This window comes from Bufo bufo, chromosome 1 (assembly GCF_905171765.1).
Source record: "Bufo bufo chromosome 1, aBufBuf1.1, whole genome shotgun sequence".
Taxonomy (NCBI): Eukaryota; Metazoa; Chordata; class Amphibia; order Anura; family Bufonidae; genus Bufo; species Bufo bufo.
Genome location: NC_053389.1, coordinates 330,400,520 through 330,422,681, shown reverse-complemented (window position 1 = coordinate 330,422,681; position 22,162 = coordinate 330,400,520).

Below are 22,162 nucleotides of genomic sequence, written 5' to 3'. Positions count from 1 at the left end.
ATTATATAGATGTATTGCAAGGGATTATTCAAGTAAATCTGATGATGCATGTATTCAACACCATATAATGAATCACACGACGGTTTTACCTGGATCCACTAGGGTTTATGAAATGTACTATTAATCATGTATTAATTATTTATGTGGGGATGTATGGTTCAATATGTATATATACAGTTATTATTATAGTATTTTTATTATCAATCATGTATAGTTGATGGTGCACTGCATTTAGTTCATGGAATTAATCACAATATTTTACATTTAGGACTTATTATAATTTATGAAATATATCACAAATTATGTGCCAATAATCATAATCAATTCAGAGATGTTGGATATATAGGTACATGTGTAGTCTTTGGTATGCCACTTTGTATTTTATGATCCAGAATTTATTAATTATACATATATTTTTTTATCACGGTGTATTGTCTCACCGTCACTCACTCTTCCATTCACTTACCCCCACTTTTGTTCTTCCTTTTCTTAAATTCACTACCATTATCTTTAGTCACTTGGGTCACTTTGATCACGTGTAAAGCACTGTCACTTTAATATTTCTGCAATATGAGTTGTGGTATATATAATGCACTTTATGGTAGATATTGATACCCATACCTGACTGACATATATGTTTAAAAATTGATATCCCTGGATGGATTTTTTAACTATCGGCGTACGCTGCGTTCCACGTTCTGGAGTGCAGCGCATGCTGACGTATCGATAGGAGGAGCATAGGTATTCGGCGCCTGCCGCATGTACTTACGGTCGTTTGTGACTACGTGTGCGTTCCATGCTGGAACGCACGGGCGTCACTTCCGGTCCGGGCAGACAAGATGCCGTTTGGGGTGAGTTGTCTCAGATGAGATATCTGTACTTTGATGAGGGTGGATATATAAGGAGAGGAGGGCTATAGTTCAACCAGCACCTCCCCTCTTATGAAGCAATAGGTGAAACAAGCGTCGGGACGTGGGAGATACAGATTTTTTACAGGTATATTCATTTATGTGGAGAATGTTGAGGTTTATTATCCATCTGCAGTCTGATACTTTGCACTTTCTGCTATGATCCCATGTACTTTATGCGGTGACCTCATACCCCTATCTTAGTAAGATTGAATTATACTTTGGTGTTTACACTGTCTGTAATCTCCTGTGTGGCAATTTTATCCTCATGTGTATTTTCACCTCCCGATTTTACCTGTCAGTCTATGGGTTTGTTTCCTAATGTAAGAGGTACTATAGGTTACTATATTCATATTGCGACTCAGTTTTAACTGTTGACTAAAAGATCACTATATTTCTCTGTTTCAGTGAATTGCAACTATATACAAAAGTCTATATTATATATCATACAGCACAACATATGATGGAAATTAGGGGGAACATATGCAGCAGACCGGACTTCAGGGGCTGTATGTGAGTGTTCTGGTGGGCCAATGGGGGTAGTAGTTGATTCACTCACAGTTTTGCAGCTCCCTGGGTCGGCGTGCAGTGATGAGTAAGACAGCACAAAATCCTCACTCTCTCTTGCAGGGAACACCAGCCAGATGGAAGTTGAGGTGCCCTTGATGGTAATAGGTATGCTTAGGGTGCTTTGGTGGCTGGGCCCCTGTTCGTGACGCCAGCATCGTAATGTGCAATTAGGAGATAGAGTAGAATGATGAGAGAGGCAGTAGTGGAACCAAACAGGAACTTGACTTGTCTTGCAATAAAGATAGCAGCACTTTGTCATAAATACAGATGGTGAAGCTGTAAATCCCAATAACAGGCTCAGTGAGGTGGTGTATCTAGATTCCAGCTCAACTGTATAGGAATGATGATCTTACTTATACTTGGTTCCTTATCTTGCTCTGGTTACTCAGCCTTTCAATAATAGTTTGGATCCTCTGTAAGGTCTATTCTGCACTTAGCAATTCAGCAATATTCAGTTCTTCACTAACTCAGCAACCCAAGGGCGGTCTCCCTCATGGCAGGCAAACTCTCTGCTCCATTTTTTGAAAAGGTTGCACAAGATATAGCAAGTATTCTCCTAATCCCTAGAAGGGTTCCTGGAAGAGGTATTACAGTAAAGGATCAGTAAGTCCTAGTCTGGGACTACAAAGGTTGAAGTAGTTTAACCCCCTGGGCTAGGCCCAGGAGGACAGAGCCAAGTGTGGCTCCTCTCCTCTCCTAACTTCTCACTCCTAATCTTTTACTAACTTCCTGTGTCTGACCTATATAAATGGTGTTAAAGTGACACCTAGAGGTGGATATGTGTAGTGCCATGAACCAGCCTAAAATGGGAATTTAACAGCATTGACAAAGGAAAATACAATAAATAGTGAAAAATGACATAGGATGGCACAAACTATTTTGGAGTGTTCCCATCCACCTGTAGTGGGACACTACACATATGTGAGATGCCAGCTGTGGGAACTAGAAGAGAGTGAAGACAAATGCTAAGCATAATAAAGCCCCCCACAATGGTAGTTGGGCCGGTTTTAGACAATATGTGGCCCAGGACATAATTTAAGGTGGGGATCCAAATTTATTATTGTAACACACAAATGGCACATGCGTTCATGATCATGTGATCTACACTATTCTACTTTCTTATCGGCTTTAGGCCTAGTTGCCTCTGGCCTATAAGGCTGAAAGTCTGGGATAGGAGCCATAGCCTCCTGTGCCCTGCTGTAAACTGTAGTCCCATACATAAAGAAGCCTCTTTGAGGATGGGGCCCCTGGGCAATTGCTCAATTGCCCTCCCTAGCGCTGGCCTTTTAGGGGAGATCCTAAACAGAGCTAGAATGTCTATTCTGTATCTGCTCAGTTGTTCTTTTTTATATTGTATTTGGCATAGAGCATAAAACCATGAACTCTAGTTCTGGTAATTAACAAAGCAAAAAGTAAAAAAATTCCAAATTCTGAATTGCAAGCATTAAGGACTTGAGCCTGAATTAAAGAAGTTTTCCTGGAGTACAATATTGATGACTGTGAGGAATATGGATTATTATTTTATGTCAGCCATGTTCCCACACCAGCAATCAGCTGTCAGATAGCAGAGGTAGTGAACTCCACAGGGGGGCCCTGCTTCAAAGCCCAGCCAACTGGCAGAAAACCTCTAGCAGGCCACCGTTGTTTACAATGTCTCGCCTCCATTCAGCCAGCCAGGAACCCAGCTAATGGAACAGGAAAAACCTCTCTGCAGGGGGTCTAGGCCATTCCCCAGTTCAATGAACATTATCAGACATCATGGAACCGACGATTCATAAGGAATTATGAATCACCCGTCCATCACAGACATAAACCAGAGGCATAAAGTATAAACAATAGGAGGGCACTCAAATATCTGGGACCACCCAAAACAGTTGCCTATAACCACATTTAATATAAAAAATTATTTTCATAAAATTGTACATACATGAAATAAAATAATACAATGCGAATGTAGTATGAATGTGCCCACTTGGGCATAAAAGGCCTGAACGGCACCAAACAAGCAATATTATGGTACCAAACAAGCAATATAATAACCTCTCTTGCAAACTGTGGGCTTAATCCTAGGTAGGCACTCTGAGTCCCATTGTAATGTCCTATGGGGATCTACAATGGTGTTGGTCTATGAGTTAGACCGCGCTACCATGAGTGACGTAGCGATGGTGTTGGATTCTTACTGACTGGAGTTGTGGATAATTGCATAGTCCGGACTGTAGGACCCAACATAACATCAATTGATCTGTTCCCCAACGAGCCGCGTATATCACGTGGTGTGCCGCCAGGTCACGTGGGACGCCGCGTATCAGACCTAGAGACCACACGGGACGCCGAGGTGAGTCCAGGCGGCGAAGGAAGGACTTCTCTCCACCTCCGCCAAGCAAAAGAACAGGGGTAATGTACCTTGCCCCATGGGGCTATACTCATCGATACACCATCGCTACTTCACTCATGGTAGCGCAGACTAACTCATAGACCAACACCATTGTAGATCCCCATAGGACATTACATTGGGACTCAGAGTGCCTACCTAGGATCAAGCCCACAATTTGCAAGAGCGGTTATTATATTGCTTGTTTGGTACCATTATATTGCTTGTTTGGTGCCGTTCAGGCCTTTTATGCCCAAGTGGGCTCATTCGTACTACATTCGCATTGTATTATTTTATTTCATGTATGTACAATTTTATGAAAATAATTTTTTATATTAAATGTGGTTATAGGCAATTGTTTTTGGTGGTCCCAGATATTTGAGTGCCCTCCTATTGTTTATACTTTTTGCACCATTTTCTCTGGATTCGGGTGGATCTGTGGAGTGAGCACCTGGTCTTTTGGGAGTGTTTGGGGTGAGCCGCTGTTCTCTATACATAAACCAGAGGCATATTTGTGTCCCTCTGGCCACGATGAACAGGCCCGTGGTCATAGTTTGGTGGTGGGATGTCAGGGAGGGGAGATATACATATCTCCCCACAGAAACCAAATAACAGTACCATGCTTGGACTCTGCTGGTAGCCGGAACCCAGGCATATCCATTGGTCCCAGAACTACCCCCCTGCAACATTCTGGTCTGGAGTCATGAGCCCTAATCGATTTTGTGGCTCATGTGCTGCCAGCTCAGCAGAGGGGGAGTGGTCCCCTCCTAGAGGCCAGGAGGGGAGTGGCTGGCTACAGGTTAAAAGGCTTGTGCCAGCAAGCGGACGGGTCATTCTCTGAAGGGAGGTCACATTGTGCCATGTGTTTAGAGGGACCTGCAACCAGCTGACATCACTGCTTCCCATGTGACCACAGCTAAGAACTCATCACAATCCAAAGGACTCCTATACCTGGTGAACTGACTTTTGTTCTTCTTAACCCTGTTTGTACCACGCCATCTGTATTTGCAACCTCAGACCACTGTATATATTCTTTGTGTGTATAGTGTTATTTCTAGTGAGCCCTTAAGGCGATTAAATATATAATTTAATCTTGTGCTGACTTGTATCTCGATCACGAATCCCCATGTCCGTGTTTCGGCCTAGTAATACACTACTGCGAGTTGGTTTCTTACCCTAAATAATCCCATTAGCGGACTGGGCTTATATCAAACAAGAAACTGGTGGCAGTATACCCGGGTTGAGAAAGCACTGTTTCACTGGGGCAGTGAAAAGGCTTCATCTGCTCGTTAGGGTTTTGAGCGAGTGTCTCCAACCCTCTGCCCCTCTGGGCCCGCGTTGACAGAAGGCAGCTATGTAAACTGCACCAATACTAACCTTACCCGCTCTTCCAGGAGGGCGTAACGTCACGCCTTGGTAACCAGTGACCATACCTTATCTCGCTGGCTCTACGTATTTTATGTCTGACGTCAGTCGTGGTACGGTATTCGTCACAATGACCTAACCTCAGGATAGGTCAATATCTGACTCCCGGCACCCCTGCTAATCAGCTATTGGAAGAGGCCGCTGTGCTCCTGGGAGCATTGAGGCTTTCTCAAAGTATACCAAGCACAGTGCTGTACATTGTATAGTGGCTGTGCTTGGTATTGCAGCCCAGGCCTAATAACTTGAATAGAAATAAGCTGCACAAAGGCCATATGACCAATAAATGAGGCATCAATGGCCTAGGGAGAGGTTGCAGTGCTCACTGGACCACCTTGGTCTCTTCAAACAGCTGGGGGCTGAGAGTCAGACCCTCATCGATCAGATATTGTTGACCTATCCTGAGCTTACGTCATCAATATTGTATTTCGGGAAAGCCCCTTTAATTCAGGATTCAAGTTCCCTTGCAATTCCAAATTTAGATATATACTTTTTGCTTTATTAATTACCAGAACTCACATTAATGGTTTCATGCTCTTTGCCCAATACACTATTAAAAAGAAGACCAACTGAACAAGTACAGAATAGACATAGATATTTTAGCTCTGAAAAAATTATTTCTTTTTTTTTCCGGGAACAGGACCATTCTTGGGCTGTGGCTAGTGCTAGTATTTACCATAAGTGAATAGGGATGAACTGGAATACCAGACACACCCCATAGACAAATGTGGCACAATTTCTGGAAAAAAATCTGTCTTTTTTTTTTTTTTATCCTGACTGACCCCTTTAATACCATACTGGTTTAACACTTAAGAATGAAAAGTACAAATTCCTTCTATGTGGAAGGCAAATTGTTTTCTCTTTGTCATGGAAATGCCAAGCACAGCCTAGCAGGGCAAAAGTCACACTGATAAGGAAGTGGCCAATTGTTCTGTAGGAAGGCTTGTAAACTTTCACAATAGACTGCTGAGCGGACTGAACTTAGGAATTTGCAGTGATGCTCAGAGCTTTCGAATCAGTGACACATTCCTAAAAAAAAGTATTGGACATACTACTGTACTGCAGGACTCAAGAGTCTCCAGCTGCTTCTTAGATATTCCTGTTATCTCTCACCAGTGAAAGGAATGTAGCTGCAAAGGTAGAATAGACATTAGGGGATATGGATGTTATAAAGGGGCAACCCCTTGGCCCCCTCCACTTAATCAAAGAGCTCCTAGAAAGACTGGCTTCTGTGCTCAAGGACTTGGCATGATCATATTGACAAGGAAGATTCCTTTTGAGAATAAATTGTCTAGCTTGGTCAACAACTATAAGACATGCAAACCAAAAAATGAAGTACACCGTTATAGATGGGTTTATAGACATGTTACATTTATAAGGAGAGTTAATTTCCAAAAAAGGAATGGACAATTAAGGTTGCAAAGTAGCCTCAACAACACATTTTTACATTAGGCTATGGTGTTTCAATATCTATAGCATGCTATGTGCACTTTAGACAAGAAGATGTGCAACAGAAGGAAAGATTTGCCAGCCACAGAGGATTAATTCAAATCTCCTGGACCCCAATGCCATATCTGCAACATTTATAATACTGATGTCTTGTGTGAGAGGCACCTTTAGGCCCCTTCTAACAACTAGGTCGTGGTGTGACTGTTGTCTCTGCCACCTTCCAGTTGCACCCCTGATTTGTTGGCAAGTGCCATTTTAAAGTGATCATGTATAGCTTGGAACCAATTATTTTAATGAAATTTCCATTTTGGGTATATAACAAAATAATAACAAAGACAGGTGCACTCTGCGGTCTTACTAAACCCTCAAACTGATTTTAAAATTGAGAGATTAGCCAACATGTCCGGTGTAGGACATGTCTGAGCCCGAGCACCACGCCAAGGTTTCTCAAGTAGCTCGGGGACCTAACACTCACCTACCTGTGCCATATGGGCAATACCAGGAGCCAGTGGGCAAATTACAGAAGCATAAGGCCGACTCACAAACAGCTCACCAGTTACCTCCAGCATGTCGCCATGCTTACAATGGGAGGAGGGAGGAGTCTTCGAGTCCCACTCAAGACTGGCTGATATGGCCCAGGCCTCACAGGTGCACCTAAATGTAGCCTGTAGATGGAAAGCAGGCACATTTAAATTGGAGTTTATACACCTCCAGGCATCTCTATATATACAAACTGAAAAGAATGGCGTGGTATTAAACAAGCAGGAAGTGCTCAAACCCACATGCAGTTGTGCATATATATAGGGGAGCAAATCCTGCACTTGTGGCCCGTTGCTAATGACGATCCCCAGCAAAAATGCATAAAGTGGAGGATGCCCGCAGCGAACCACAAGTACCACAATAGACATCCTACACAAGATAGCAATTATGTGGATGTGATAATCAATATAGCAATATAACAAAACTCCAATTTAAATGTGCCTGCTTTCCATCTACAGGCTACATTTAGGTGCACCTGTGAGGCCTGGGCTATATCAGCCAGTCTTGAGTGGGACTCGCAGACTCCTCCCTCCTCCCATTGCTAGCATGGTTACATGCTGGAGGTAACTGGTGAGTTGTTTGTGAGTCGGCCTCATGCTCCTGTAATTTGCCCACTGGCTCCTAGTATTGCCCATATGGCACAGGTAGGTGAGTGTTAGGTCCTCAAGCTACTTGAGAAACCTTGGCGTGGTGCCCGGGCTCAGACATGTCCTACACCGTAGGACATGTTGGCTAATCTCTCAATTTTAAAATCAGTTTGAGGGTTTAGTAAGACCGCAGAGTGCACCTGTCTTTGCTATTATTTTGTTATATTGCTATATTGATTATCACATCCACATAATTGCTATCTTGTGTAGGATGTCTATTGTGGTACTTGTGGTCCGCTGCAGTCATTCTCCACTGTATGCATTTTTGCTGGGGATCGTCATTAGCAACGGGCCACAAGTGCAGGATTTGCTCCCCTGTATATATATGCACAACTGCATGTGGGTTTGAGCAAGTCATGCTTGTTTTATACCACGCCATTCTTTTCAGTTTGTATACTTCCATTTTGGGTCTCTACTGCAAACTGAGTAGACCATCACAACTTGCTTAAGTGTCATGGCAACTTAACTATAGTTCTCTGCATTGGGCAACCCTCTTTATTTATAAAAATTTCCTGATGATAAAATTATCACATTGTTCTGGAAAGCATGAGGATTAACTGTAATATATGGAGGAAACCACCATTAAGGTGTGTGATTCAATGACAACACCTCGGGTGAGGTTCTTAAGGAGACTCCTGTATTAACTCAGAATTCACTAATAAGGTATTTCAGAATGATGTCCCCTTTCAATTGTACAACCTTATAGTTAAGACATAGAGTTAGAGGATTTTTCTAATATGCTTTTTTCTGTCAACTGTTGGTTTGTTGTCAGCTATACCACAAAGAATACCCTATGTAAATAGGCTGTATAAATACTAGCAGCACTCTAGAATTTTAAAAACAATGAAACCTAAAGGGCATGGAGTCAAGATTGCTACCGTAGTTCTGAGCTGGGGAGGATAAAGAAAAACTATCAATGACTCTGCCAGCCAGAACAGAACAGAGTTGGTAAATTGAATCTCATTATAATTGTGCTCTTTGTTACTAAAAAGCATCTACACTCCACTTTTACTATGCATTAAATAGGCATAGAGAGTAGACTTCTTCAGATCTATTATGTGCCACACATATAAGTACACAGTTCTTCTTTGTGCATCTCAATCAAGGTCAGAGATCAATTTGCATCTGATAGATATTTGACGGGCTTCCACAAGCAATTGGTCTGTCCTACTCAAGTATTATTCAAGAAAACATAGTTGACATTACTTTAGGAAATAAAGGGGTTGTCCGAGCTTTTACTATTGATGACCTATCCTCAAGATAGGTCATCAATAGCAGATTGGCTGGGATCCGACAAACGGCCCCCCCGCCGATCACCTGTATGAGCAGACGGCACGTACAGTGCACACATGCTGTCTCCCTTCTCTCTTCCTGTCTGCTGCTGCTGTCTATGGCAATGTCACATCTGGCTATTTGAAATATAAATATAAATATATATATATATATATATATAAATATATATGAATATTAGAGACTTTTGCTAGCCTTTGCTAGTCATCTTTATAGGGAACCTGTCAATTTACTGTTATGTCTCTGTGAAGGAAAGTGACGATTTAGAGTTTTACAAGAGAGAAAAAAATTATGGACCTGTTTGGATAAAAAAAAAAAATAGGTGCACTTTAAGCAAAACCTTTTTTGAACTAACCAAATACTTTTGCGTCCCAATTTGCAGAGTAACCCTACCATTGTCAGTGTCAGACTGATGTATTTTGGGGCCATCTGAGGAATATATTTTGAGGACCCACCCTCAAAATGAATTCACCACCTACCTATAGAGAGCAATTGTATGCCAGAAGGTTTTTATAATTTTTCAAAATGTCTATATCATTAAAAAAATGTAATGATTTGTGAATCAATCTCAAAATGTAATAAACCTCAGTAGCCCGTCATCATTCCCACTACTGATGTCAGACTCTTTTGCTGTATGCTTGACTTCATTGGCTCTGTGTAGGCTGGGGCATATTATTGTGTCAGAACCTGTGGCTGTTGGAGAACCCTCTGGTGGGCCAGTCAAGCTTTGACTACAGCATGGTATGTTTATGTTTGCTATTACATAGTTATTGATTTCATAGATGGAGTATGCAGTCAGTGCCAGGATGCTAGTCCAATTTTTTTTAAATAAAGGTTAAGCATTTACTTATTGACAATGCTTCTTATTTTAGTGTTATTATTACTGTTACTTATTGTCATTTACTTATGGTACTTATTAGCTGACTTTTTTTGTTATAAGCAAGGGTATATGTTCTTTTATGTGAATATATCTAAAGGTAGCATCTTGCCTAGTTGATTCCACTTCAGAAGTAGTTTGTTTCTCTGACCATTGTGACTCCTATATACTGATTCTTATGAAAAGAAAATAGACCTAGAGGTTTTTCATCCTTAGGCCAGGACATTTCAACTTCCACACTTTTTATGATGGATCATGATATGCATGCTATAAATCATGAATGGAGGAGTTGTACTGTCTTACAGGACAGGATACTCAGATAGCATTCACTTTAGAGGAGGCAATTCTTACGGTCATTGACTGCTGCCTGCACCACTAGCTAAGGGAACAAAGCAGATGGCTGATAAAGTCTTAGTAAGGAATAACCTGCTAAAGGAAGGAGAAGATGATTTGAAAGAGAATTTCAACACCCATGGTACTAAAAAATAGAGTATTCAAGTATGTGATTTAAACTGAGATACTAATCTTACTAAGATTGAGAATAGTCTTTTGGAATGGGTACTAAATACTTATAAGCATCAGATTAGGAAGTTCTTCATAAATGTTTCATAAAAACAAAAAGAAAACAAACCTTTTTAGTATTCTATAAAACAAACAATGACTCCATTTCAAAATGGCAGTGATGGCTTGTATGTAAAAACCATCAGGGAACACAATTAAATCCAAATAAATAGATTTTTCTACACTATCGTAGATGTCAAAGCCAATGCAGCTATCATCTCATTAAACCATTGAGCTAAGAGAATCACCCGGAGAGACTCATGTGTACAATCTTCTTGGCAACATCTACAAACACTTAAATGAGGTACTTGGATTGTTTCCCATTTAGATGGTGTGACAGGACACTTAACATGCACATGGCTTTTCTGCAAAATGAACCTTTAATATGCCCAGATACTTGTCTGTAGTTGGAGATTTGACTTAGCTAATTTTCTGTTCAGTTAGAATTTGAAAAGCCCCTTTCTTAAAACATTGGCAGGGTATACAAGAATTCACAACATCAAGTGGGCACTTCATATGCTTATTTACATGACAATGTCCAGATTAGCATTCTAGTTTCAAGGCTATTGGAGTGAAAAGGGGGAGTGGGAAGAGTTGGGAGCAAGTATATCTCAACTAGGAAGGGAAAAAAAGCTAATAAAACTAATACTGTTTAGTGTTGAGCGCGAATATTCGAAAAGCAAATTTTTATCTCGAATATCGCCTTTTCGAGAATTAGCGAATCGAGAATATTTAGAATATAGTGCTATGTATATATTCGTTATATAGAATATTCATAATTTTTTCCATCTGAACACATGATTCCTCCCTGCTTCTTGCTTGTGGGCCAATGAGTCTTTGCCCCACAAGCAACTTAAGCAGGTAGGAATCATGACTTAAGATTCTAAAAAACGAATATATAGCACTATATTCAATATAGTGCTATATATTCGTATTTTAGAATATTCGCCATTTATTTCCATCTGAAGTGAAAACTGGACACTGTTCACTTCAGATGGAAAAAAAATTATGAATATTCTAAAATACGAATATATAGCACTATAATGAATATATTCAATCTATTCACTATATTGAATAATTCGAATATGACCCCTGCCGTTCATCACTAATACTGTTGCCAGAGTTGACAGTTGTTTCTCTTGAGTTTTTGGATTTAGCATTTTATTAGCTACAGGTACAAAAATAAACCCGATGGATTGTGTTAAATATTAATATAAATTCTAAGATATTGTCCTAGTACATAAAAAGGCTGATGGAAAAATTGAGAAGGATTTAAAAAAATAGATTTTATCATCAGAAATGAATGTGATCATTTGATTGGTCTGTTTATTATTTTATTTTTTTATGTAAGAACATAAAGCAAACATTCTCTCTGAGATTAAAGGGGTTGTCCAAGTTATATTTATTGATGACCTATTCTCAGGATAGGTCATCAATATCGGATCGGCTGTGGTCCGACACCCGGCACCGCCGCCGATCAGCTGTTTGAAGAGAAGGCACGCGCCGTGCCAGCGCCGCCTCCTCTTCACTGTTTACCTTCTCGCCGTTGCATCTGCAGAGGTGAGAAGATGTAATTACACCTAACCGTCCCATTCATTTCAATGGGACACACCGCCAATCGTACGAACCACGTGCAAGGAATGGGCGGCAGTGCTCCAGCTCATTCACTTGCTACAGCACTTCAGACTTGAAAAAGGGGTCCTTTTAACCCCAAAATGCGTTGTCCTACAATAAATCTGATTGTACCTAAACATCCGGTTGTGACATGCACCTTGTGTCCACAAGCTCGCTCGACCACTGAAGTCCAGAGGAGCACTACTACTAGTACCAGTGTCCACCTAAACGGCGGCTTGGCCCCCGCCCAAGGTGTTATCTCGGACACAGTCGGCGGCAACAACCAGTCACTTGCTGTATTTCTCTCAGCGTGTCTTTATTGTAGTTGCACCCAATTCGGTGCAACTCCAACAGGTGAGCAGATTTTACTCACCTTGATTTAGAGGACATTGTCTTGCCTCTGCATACTCACCCTATGAGCGCCTTCTCTTCCTCTGGCCATTTTTTACCATGCATTTCAATGGGATGGATCGTTCCCATACACTTGTATAGGAGCGATCCGTACCATTGAAATGAATGGGACGGCTTGGGTCTAATTACACCTGCTCACCACTGCAGATGCAACGGCGAGAAGGTAAACAGTGAAGAGGCGGCGGCGCTGGCACGGCGCACGCCTTCTCTTAGAACAGCTGATCGGCGGGGGTGCCGGGTGTCGGACCGCAGCCGATCCGATATTGATGACCTATCCTGAGGATAGGTCATCAATAAATATATAACTTGGACAACCCCTTTAAGTTGTCCAAGTTATATATTAGTGAATGTATTTTTTCTTCTTCTTGATGAAAGTCAGTGGAGAATGGAAACAAGACAAATTTTGTGCTGACAATAATGTCATAATAGTACCATACTGTGCCCATATATTAATGCCATATATGTGCCAAATAATAACACATATTACAAAGTCAAGAAAAACGTAAGGCGTACAGCGGCTCACCCCTGTGGCGTATGGATAGGTGCTCACCCTCTGGTCCTACCCTCAGGACCCAAAAGAGAAAATGAAAAGATATGGAAATGAGGGGGCACTCTCAAAAGGGATCACTTGATATAATCAGATATTTATTATAATATTAAGAACAAACCCTTAAAAATCATTAAAACATACATAAAACAAATGTGCAAAACGTCACTGGTGATGCTCCTACCACCAACTCTGGATGTGAATAGGAGAATGCCAACAATATGTAACAATATGATGGCAAAATGAGTGTCCCAATAAGCGTTCTGTTCCACACAGGTGTAGGAATAACACTAAAGCCAATGACGTAGAACAATAATGATACAATCACTGCCGGCCCTGTGGCACAGTCCTAGTGGAGCGATGATAGAGTTAATGTCCCTTTATCCAATATTCTGGACATACAGAGGTGTAGGACAAGTTCAGTACTCACAATCTCTTGTCGCTTGCGATGTTCCGGTCTTACCCTTCTGGCTGACTCTCCAAATCGCTGATTTTTCAGGCGGCCGTACACTCACAGCGTCCCGCGTAGTGTACACGGCCAAGACGTGGCGTCCCACGTGATCTGGTAGTCTAGGGTGCCGGCTAGACGCTTAGATGACGTCACTGGTATGCGACTTGAGCTCCGGTACAATGCCGGAGACGAATCTCGTATGTCAGTATCTTTCAAGTGAAGAGCTTTCTTGTTCTTTTCCAGAATCCACGCTCACTCTGTCTTTGCCAGACGCGTTTCAGGGTCATGCACCCCTTCCTCAGTGGCCAATTGAGTAAGTGGATTCTCACTCCTTATATATGGGTTTTTGCCTTTCCCACAATCCCACTTTTCTGGGCTAATCCCAATACGTGGGATGGATTGCATTATTGCTTGCTTGTATCACTGTTTGCAGTATAAAACACATTTAAAAGAAAATTATGACCATAAATAACATCCCATACATTTATTACTAATAAAAACAGGTCTATGGAGAAGACTACACGGTCAGAATGACATTTTGGAGAGAACCGCATCAAAAACGCATCCAAAACGCAATCAGTGTGAACTGCGCCCTACATGCGTTTTCGATATTTTGATGCTTTACAGGGTCTTACAATGAAGCCTATCTATATGTATTATTTTGGCATGTATCAATTGGTGGTTTTCTAGCCATATTCATTGATTGTATTTAAGAGGAGCCTTCCCATGGGGAGGGGAGATCACAGCACCGATAGTCGGCAAACTGCGATGTCCCATCTCCACCGGACGACCCCCCAATAATCATAGAAACCCAAACACCTCCATCTCGGCATTGAGGCCTCTGGGAACAATGGTGTCATATTCGAAGATTCTGCGGGATTCTTGCCTAGACATGTGTGCAATATGGTTACCCCCTCTCCATAATTTCTTGACCCTTTCTATAGCCGTGAATCTGAGGCTAGTTGGGTCACAATTATGTTGAACTTTAAAATGTTTCGACAGGGAGTGTGTCTCTAGACCTTTTTTGATGTTTGCCACATGTTCCGCTACCCTCTTTTTAAGTGTTCTTTTTGTCCTACCTATGTACTGTTTCTTACATCCACATTCCAATAGGTATATGACGTCAGTTGAATCACAGGTTAGACACTCCCGTATTTCTAGACTGAAAGAATTTACTGTGGATGCCACTGTAGTCGTTTTTTTGGGGAAATTTGTAATTTTACAATTCGCACACCTGCCACACTTAAAAAACCAGGTCACCTGTTTTTTTAAGTGTGGCAGGTGTGCGAATTGTAAAATTACAAATTTCCCCAAAAAAACGACTACAGTGGCATCCACAGTAAATTCTTTCAGTCTAGAAATAATGGAGTGTCTAACCTGTGATTCAACTGACGTCATATACCTATTGGAATGTGGATGTAAGAAACAGTACATAGGTAGGACAAAAAGAACACTTAAAAAGAGGGTAGCGGAACATGTGGCAAACATCAAAAAAGGTCTAGAGACACACTCCCTGTCGAAACATTTTAAAGTTCAACATAATTGTGACCCAACTAGCCTCAGATTCACGGCTATAGAAAGGGTCAAGAAATTATGGAGAGGGGGTAACCATATTGCACACATGTCTAGGCAAGAATCCCGCAGAATCTTCGAATATGACACCATTGTTCCCAGAGGCCTCAATGCCGAGATGGAGGTGTTTGGGTTTCTATGATTATTGGGGGGTCGTCCGGTGGAGATGGGACATCGCAGTTTGCCGACTATCGGTGCTGTGATCTCCCCTCCCCACGGGAAGGCTCCTCTTAAATACAATCAATGAATATGGCTAGAAAACCACCAATTGATACATGCCAAAATAATACATATAGATAGGCCTCATTGTAAGACCCTGTAAAGCATCAAAATATCGAAAACGCATGTAGGGCGCAGTTCACACTGATTGCGTTTTGGATGCGTTTTTGATGCGGTTCTCTCCAAAATGTCATTCTGACCGTGTAGTCTTCTCCATAGACCTGTTTTTATTAGTAATAAATGTATGGGATGTTATTTATGGTCATAATTTTCTTTTAAATGTGTTTATACTGCAAACAGTGATACAAGCAAGCAATAATGCAATCCATCCCACGTATTGGGATTAGCCCAGAAAAGTGGGATTGTGGGAAAGGCAAAAACCCATATATAAGGAGTGAGAATCCACTCACTCAGTTGGCCACTGAGGAAGGGGTGCATGACCCTGAAACGCGTCTGGCAAAGACAGAGTGAGCGTGGATTCTGGAAAAGAACAAGAAAGCTCTTCACATGAAAGATACTGACATACGAGATTCGTCTCCGGCATTGTACCGGAGCTCAAGTCGCATACCAGTGACGTCATCTCAGCGTCCAGCCAGCACCCTAGACTACCAGGTCACGTGGGACGCCACGTCTTGGCCGTGTACACTACGCGGGACGCTGTGAGTGTACGGCCGCCTGGAAAATCAGCGCTGCGGAGAGTCAGCCAGAAGGGTAAGACCGGAACACCGCAAGCGACAAGAGATTGTGAGTACTGAACTTGTCCTACACCTCTGTATGTCCAGAATATTGGATAAAGGGACATTAACTCTATCATCGCTCCACTAGGACTGTGCCACAGGGCCGGCAGTGATTGTATCATTATTGTTCTACGTCATTGGCTTTAGTGTTATTCCTACACCTGTGTGGAACAGAACGCTTATTGGGACACTCATTTTGCCATCATATTGTTACATATTGTTGGCATTCTCCTATTCACATCCAGAGTTGGTGGTAGGAGCATCACCAGTGACGTTTTGCACATTTGTTTTATGTATGTTTTAATGATTTTTAAGGGTTTGTTCTTAATATTATAATAAATATCTGATTATATCAAGTGATCCCTTTTGAGAGTGCCCCCTCATTTCCATATCTTTTCATATTACAAAGTCACCTCACTGCACAATGCAGAATGTAATCTCTTGTATAATGAGTTCTTTAATGGGATGTTCACAGTTAATGTGCCCACATAATCAGTGCCAGATTATAATATGGATGGTTTTGGCATCTAATTCTCTGTCTGCAGAGCTTGTGCACTACGATGGTTTTGTTGACTGGCAATGTAGAAAAAAATTCTCACACAGGAGATGCCCACACCAGAAGTGCTCGCAAGATTTCTGCAACCATCTCCCAAGCTTACCCTAGATCTGACAGCTTTTGCCTCTATACCAATAGCAGCAGTGGCATCACTTGCTCCCAATTTTACCACAGTACAAGCAAATTTGCCCCTGGCAGGTTTTTTGTGTTTCGGTCATATATCTTTTTTTTGCCACCACCACCTTTGTCTAATGCCTTCATCACCTTCTCATGACCCTGATTCTGTTCCCAGGTCCAATACACAATTATCATCATCATGAACATCATCACCCCACCACTTTTATTAGAATGGAATATGTAAATTTTGGCTTTTTATCTTCCTTATCATTTCCAATGCTATCACCACCAACAGAGCAATGTATTTTAATCATGTCCTCCACCTGACCCTCCCTCTTATAGCAGTTTAAATGGTGACAGTTCTTATACAATTCATCAACAGGAACATTATCTTGAATATATTCCTTAGCACTGGGATAGGGTCAGTAAAGATAGAGATGACAGAAAAGAAACATGTTGCTGGGCCGCAAATTTACTGTAATTGAGGATGAGCAACAGGATTGCATTGAACACTAGCTCAAAGACACTGTGCCAGACTCAGAGGTAACTACAACGTCATCCTGCTGTGTCTGAGATGATGAATAAGCCATCCAGTCTACAATGTTATCCTCTTCCTCCACAATTATATTTCCAGTCTACAATGTTATCTGTGACAATATGCTATCGATCTTACATTATCCTATCCATTGCCACTTTGTCTTTTATGAGACACTTTGGGGTTCATTTATGACGAAATTTACACTGCGTTTTGATGTATATTTGGCACAGATTTTGTCGCAAAGTTGATTTGTATCAAAATCTGTGACGTCTTTCCCTTCCATGCCATGTATGCCAGTTCTAAAAAAAAGCATGATATGGGCAGAGAAGAGGGCGGGCCAGGAGGCCCCTCTCATTTATCATCTTCTATGGCAGTTTTTGGCTTAGAAAATTATCTAAGTCTACGCTAGCAAGGAAGCTAGCATAGATTTAGGGCTGCTGAATGCCGGCAGTGGATGCACTTAAAGGGGTTTGTCTCATCATGGACAATGGGGGCATATCGGTAGGATATGCCCCATTGTCTTTTAAGTGAGTGTCCCACAAGTGAGAACGGAGCCCCACAAGTGAAGGAGGACGCACTACGCATGCACAGCCGTCCTTCATTCATTTTCTATGGGGCTGGCGAAAATAGCTGAGCACTGGCTTGGCTATTTCCGTTGGCCCCATAGAAATGAATGGGAGCGGGGGCCGCACATGCGTGGTACGCTCCCATTCACTTCTATGGGGAGTCAGCTTGGAGGTGGCCGCACCAGAGTCCCCCAGCCACCACCTTGCGTGGCTCAGTTCACGATATAGATATGGGTCCCAGCTGTGGGACCAGCACCTATAAGACAATTGGGGCATTTCCTAGCAATATGCCCCCATTGTCCATGATGAGACAACCCCTTTACGTTATGTAGAGGCCAGCACCGGTCTTAATAAATTACCCCATTTATTTTTAATTATTTATTGATTTATTTATTAAATAAGTCACCACTTAAGTCACCAGACTGTGCTGGCTATTCTGCCTGTAATGATAAGCAGGTAACTACAGTACAGTGATCTGTACAGACCAAGAAGTGCCCCTATTATTAGTCTTAGTGGCCCGTAAGAAAACAGCAGGATTTTATGATTGTTATTTAAATATAAATATTGACATGAAAAATTACAAATAATATCATCAAAAATTCTTTCAAAATATAAAAAAAGAGGAAATATGTCAGCAAAAATATCAGCCAGTTAAAACTAGATAACAAGACATCTACTTTTTTCTAATCTGCTTTTTTTTTCTGATTGCAGATTTTTTTATTCTATTTCCTGAACATAATTATGGAGGAGGCCATCTTGCCTGAGCTGTTCTTAACGACTTCCCGACCACCCATTGACAATAAACGTCCTAGGCATTCTAGTTTATATCTGAATGGATGTTTTTGAACGTCCTTTCAGAGATGGCAGCCTGCATGCTAATCGTGCAGCTTCCGAGCGGGGTGCCCGCTCTCAGTGACAGCAGTGCACCCCAGAGATAAGGCAGGGGCCGTTCCTGGGTGTCCCAGCCTTCTAGCTCGCTGTATGCATAGCGCTCAACGAGCGCTGTGTATACAGCTGAGAAAGCGACCTGCCGCTTCCGCTCCCAGCTCGGTGGTCATGTGACTGCCGGGGCCAGGGCAGTTCAGGAGCTGCTGGGTCTCCCATAGAACTCGATCAGCCCTGCACTGAGGTTCTACAGCGTAGTATTATGCTGTACAGCCTCTATGGGGGGTTTATTTCCCCTGTAACTGGGTTACTATGTCAGCCCCAGTTACAGGAGAGATAAATAGTAAAAAAAAAAAAAATTATGTTAAATGTCTCCCACAGGTCTTGTATGACCTTATGAGGGACACAAAGTATAAAATAAAAAATAAAAAAATAAAAATTTCACCCAAATCCGTCATTTAAAAAATGTTAAAAATAGAAAAAAAAAAGATAAAATAGGCATATTTGGTATCACTGTGTCCACAATGACTGGCTCTATAATAATATCACAAGATCTACCCCATCAGGTGCACGCTGTGAAAAAAAATATATATTGCTCCAAAACAGATTATTTTTTAGTTAGCTCACCTCCCAAAAAACATAATGTTAATCAATCAAAAAGTCGTATGTAGCCCAAAATGGTAGCAATAAAAGCGTTAACTCATCCCCCAAAAAATGAGCCCCCACACAAGACTATAGCCAGAAAAATGAAAAAAAAATATGACTCTAAGAAAATGGCAAAACAAAAAACATGATTTTTTTTCTAAGAATGTTTTTGCGTAAAACTTAAAAATAAAAAAAATAAACATATTTAGTATTTTTGCATCCATAATGACAGGATCTATAAAAATATCACATGATCTACCCCATCCGGTAAAAGGTGTAAAAAAAATTGAAAAATGACACGAAACAGCTTTTTTTGTGACTTCACCTCCTAAAAAATGAGATAAAAAGCATTGATAAAGCCAAATATACCACAAAATGGTGCCAATAAAAACTACAGCTTGTCCCGCACAAAATAAGCCCTCATGCAGCTCATTCAACAAAACATAAAAAAAGTTATCGCTCTTAAAACCCATGACAGAAAATTCCATGTAATAAAATCCAGATGCCGCTACTTCCCTTCTGAGGCCTGGCGTATCCCTAAATAACAGTTTACAACCACAATTGGGGTATTCCTGTATTCAGGAGAAAATGGGTAGCAAATTGTGGGGGGATATTCTCCTGTTATACAGTTCCAAGAAAAAGTATGTGAACCCTCTGGAATTATATGGATTTCTGCACAAATTGGTCATAAAATGTGATCTGATCATCTAAGTCACAACAATAGACAATCACAGTCTGCTTAAACTAATAACACACAAAGAATTAAATGTTACCATGTTTTTATTGAACACACCATGTAAACATTCACAGTGCAGGTGGAAAAAGTATGTGAACCCTTGGATTTAATAACTGGTTGAACCTCCTTTGGCAGTAATAACTTCAACCAAACGTTTCCTGTAGTTGCAGATCAGACGTGCACAACGGTCAGGAGTAATTCTTGACCATTCCTCTTTACAGAACTGTTTCAGTTCAGCAATATTCTTGGGATGTCTAGTGTGAATCGCTTTCTTGAGGTCATGCCACAGCATCTCAATCGGGTTGAGGTCAGGACCCTGACTGGGCCACTCCAGAAGGTGTATTTTCTTCTGTTTAAGCCATTCTGTTGTTGATTTACTTCTATGCTTTGGGTCGTTATCCTGTTGCAACACCCATCTTCTGTTGAGCTTCAGCTGGTGGACAGATGACCTTAAGTTCTCCTGCAAAATGTCTTGATAAACTTGGGAATACATTTTTCCTTCGATGATAGCAATCCGTCTAAGCCCTGACGCAGCAAAGCAGCCTCAAACCATGATGCCACACCACCATACTTCACAATTCGGATGAGGTTTTGATGTTGGTGTGCTGTGCCTCTTTTTCTGCACACATAGTGTTGTGTGTTTCTTCCAAACAACTCAACTTTGGTTTCATCTGTCCACAGAATATTTTGCCAGTACTGCTGTGGAACATCCAGGTGCTCTTGTGCAAACTGTAAATGTGCAGCAATGTTTTTTTTGGACAGCAGTGGCTTCCTCTGTGGTATCCTCCCATGAAATCCATTCTTTTTCAGTGTTTTACGTATCGTAGATTCGCTAACAGGTATGTTAGCATATTCCAGAGACTTTTGTAAGTCTTTAGCTGACACTCTAGGATTCTTCTTCAACTCATTGAGCAGTCTAAGCTGTGCTCTTGCAGTCATCTTTACAGGACGGCCACTCCTAGGGAGAGTAGCAGCAGTGCTGAACTTTCTCCATTTATAGACAATTTGTCTTACCGTGGACTGATGAACAGCAAGGCATTTGGAGATACTTTTATAACCCTTTCCAGCTTTATGCACGTCAACAATTCTTAATTGTAGGTCTTCTGAGAGCTCTTTTGTGCGAGGCATCATTCACATCAGGCAATGCTTGTTGTGAAAAGCAAACCCAGAACTGGTGTGTGTTTTTTATAGGGCAGGGCAGCTGTAACCAACACCTCCAATCTTATCTCATTGATTGGACTCCGGTTGGCTGACACCTCACTCCAATTAGCTCTTGGAGATGTCATTAGTCTAGGGGTTCACATACTTTTTCCACCTGCACTGTGAATGTTTACATGGTGTGTTCAATAAAAACATGGTAACATTTAATTATTTGTGTTATTACTTCAATAGACAATCAGTCTGCTTATTGTAACTTAGATGAAGATCAGGTCACATTTTATGACCAATTTGTGCAGAAATCCATATCATTCCAAAGGGTTCACATACTTTTTCTTGCAACTGTACTTTGTGAAAAAAAAAAGTTTGGGCCTAAAGCACCATTTTCTTGTAAACAAAATTGAATGTAAACTTTCACACCCAAGTATTAAGAATTCTATGAAACACCTGTTGAGTGAAGTGCTCGCTATACCCCTTAAAAATTCCTTGGGTGGTGTAGTTTACAAAACATGTTCACTCTTTGGGGATTTTGACTGTGCGGATACCTCAGGGTTTCTTCAAATGCAACATGGTGCCTTAAAGACCATTCCAGCTAAATCTGCCTTTAAAAAAAAACATATGGCGCTCCTTGTCTTCTGTGCCCTGCAGTGTGCCCATACAGTGGTATACGACCACATATGGGGTGTTTCTGTAAACTGCAGAATAAAGGTAATAAATATTGAGGTTTGTTTTGTTGTTAACCCTTGATGTGTTCCAGGAAAAAGTTGATAAAAAT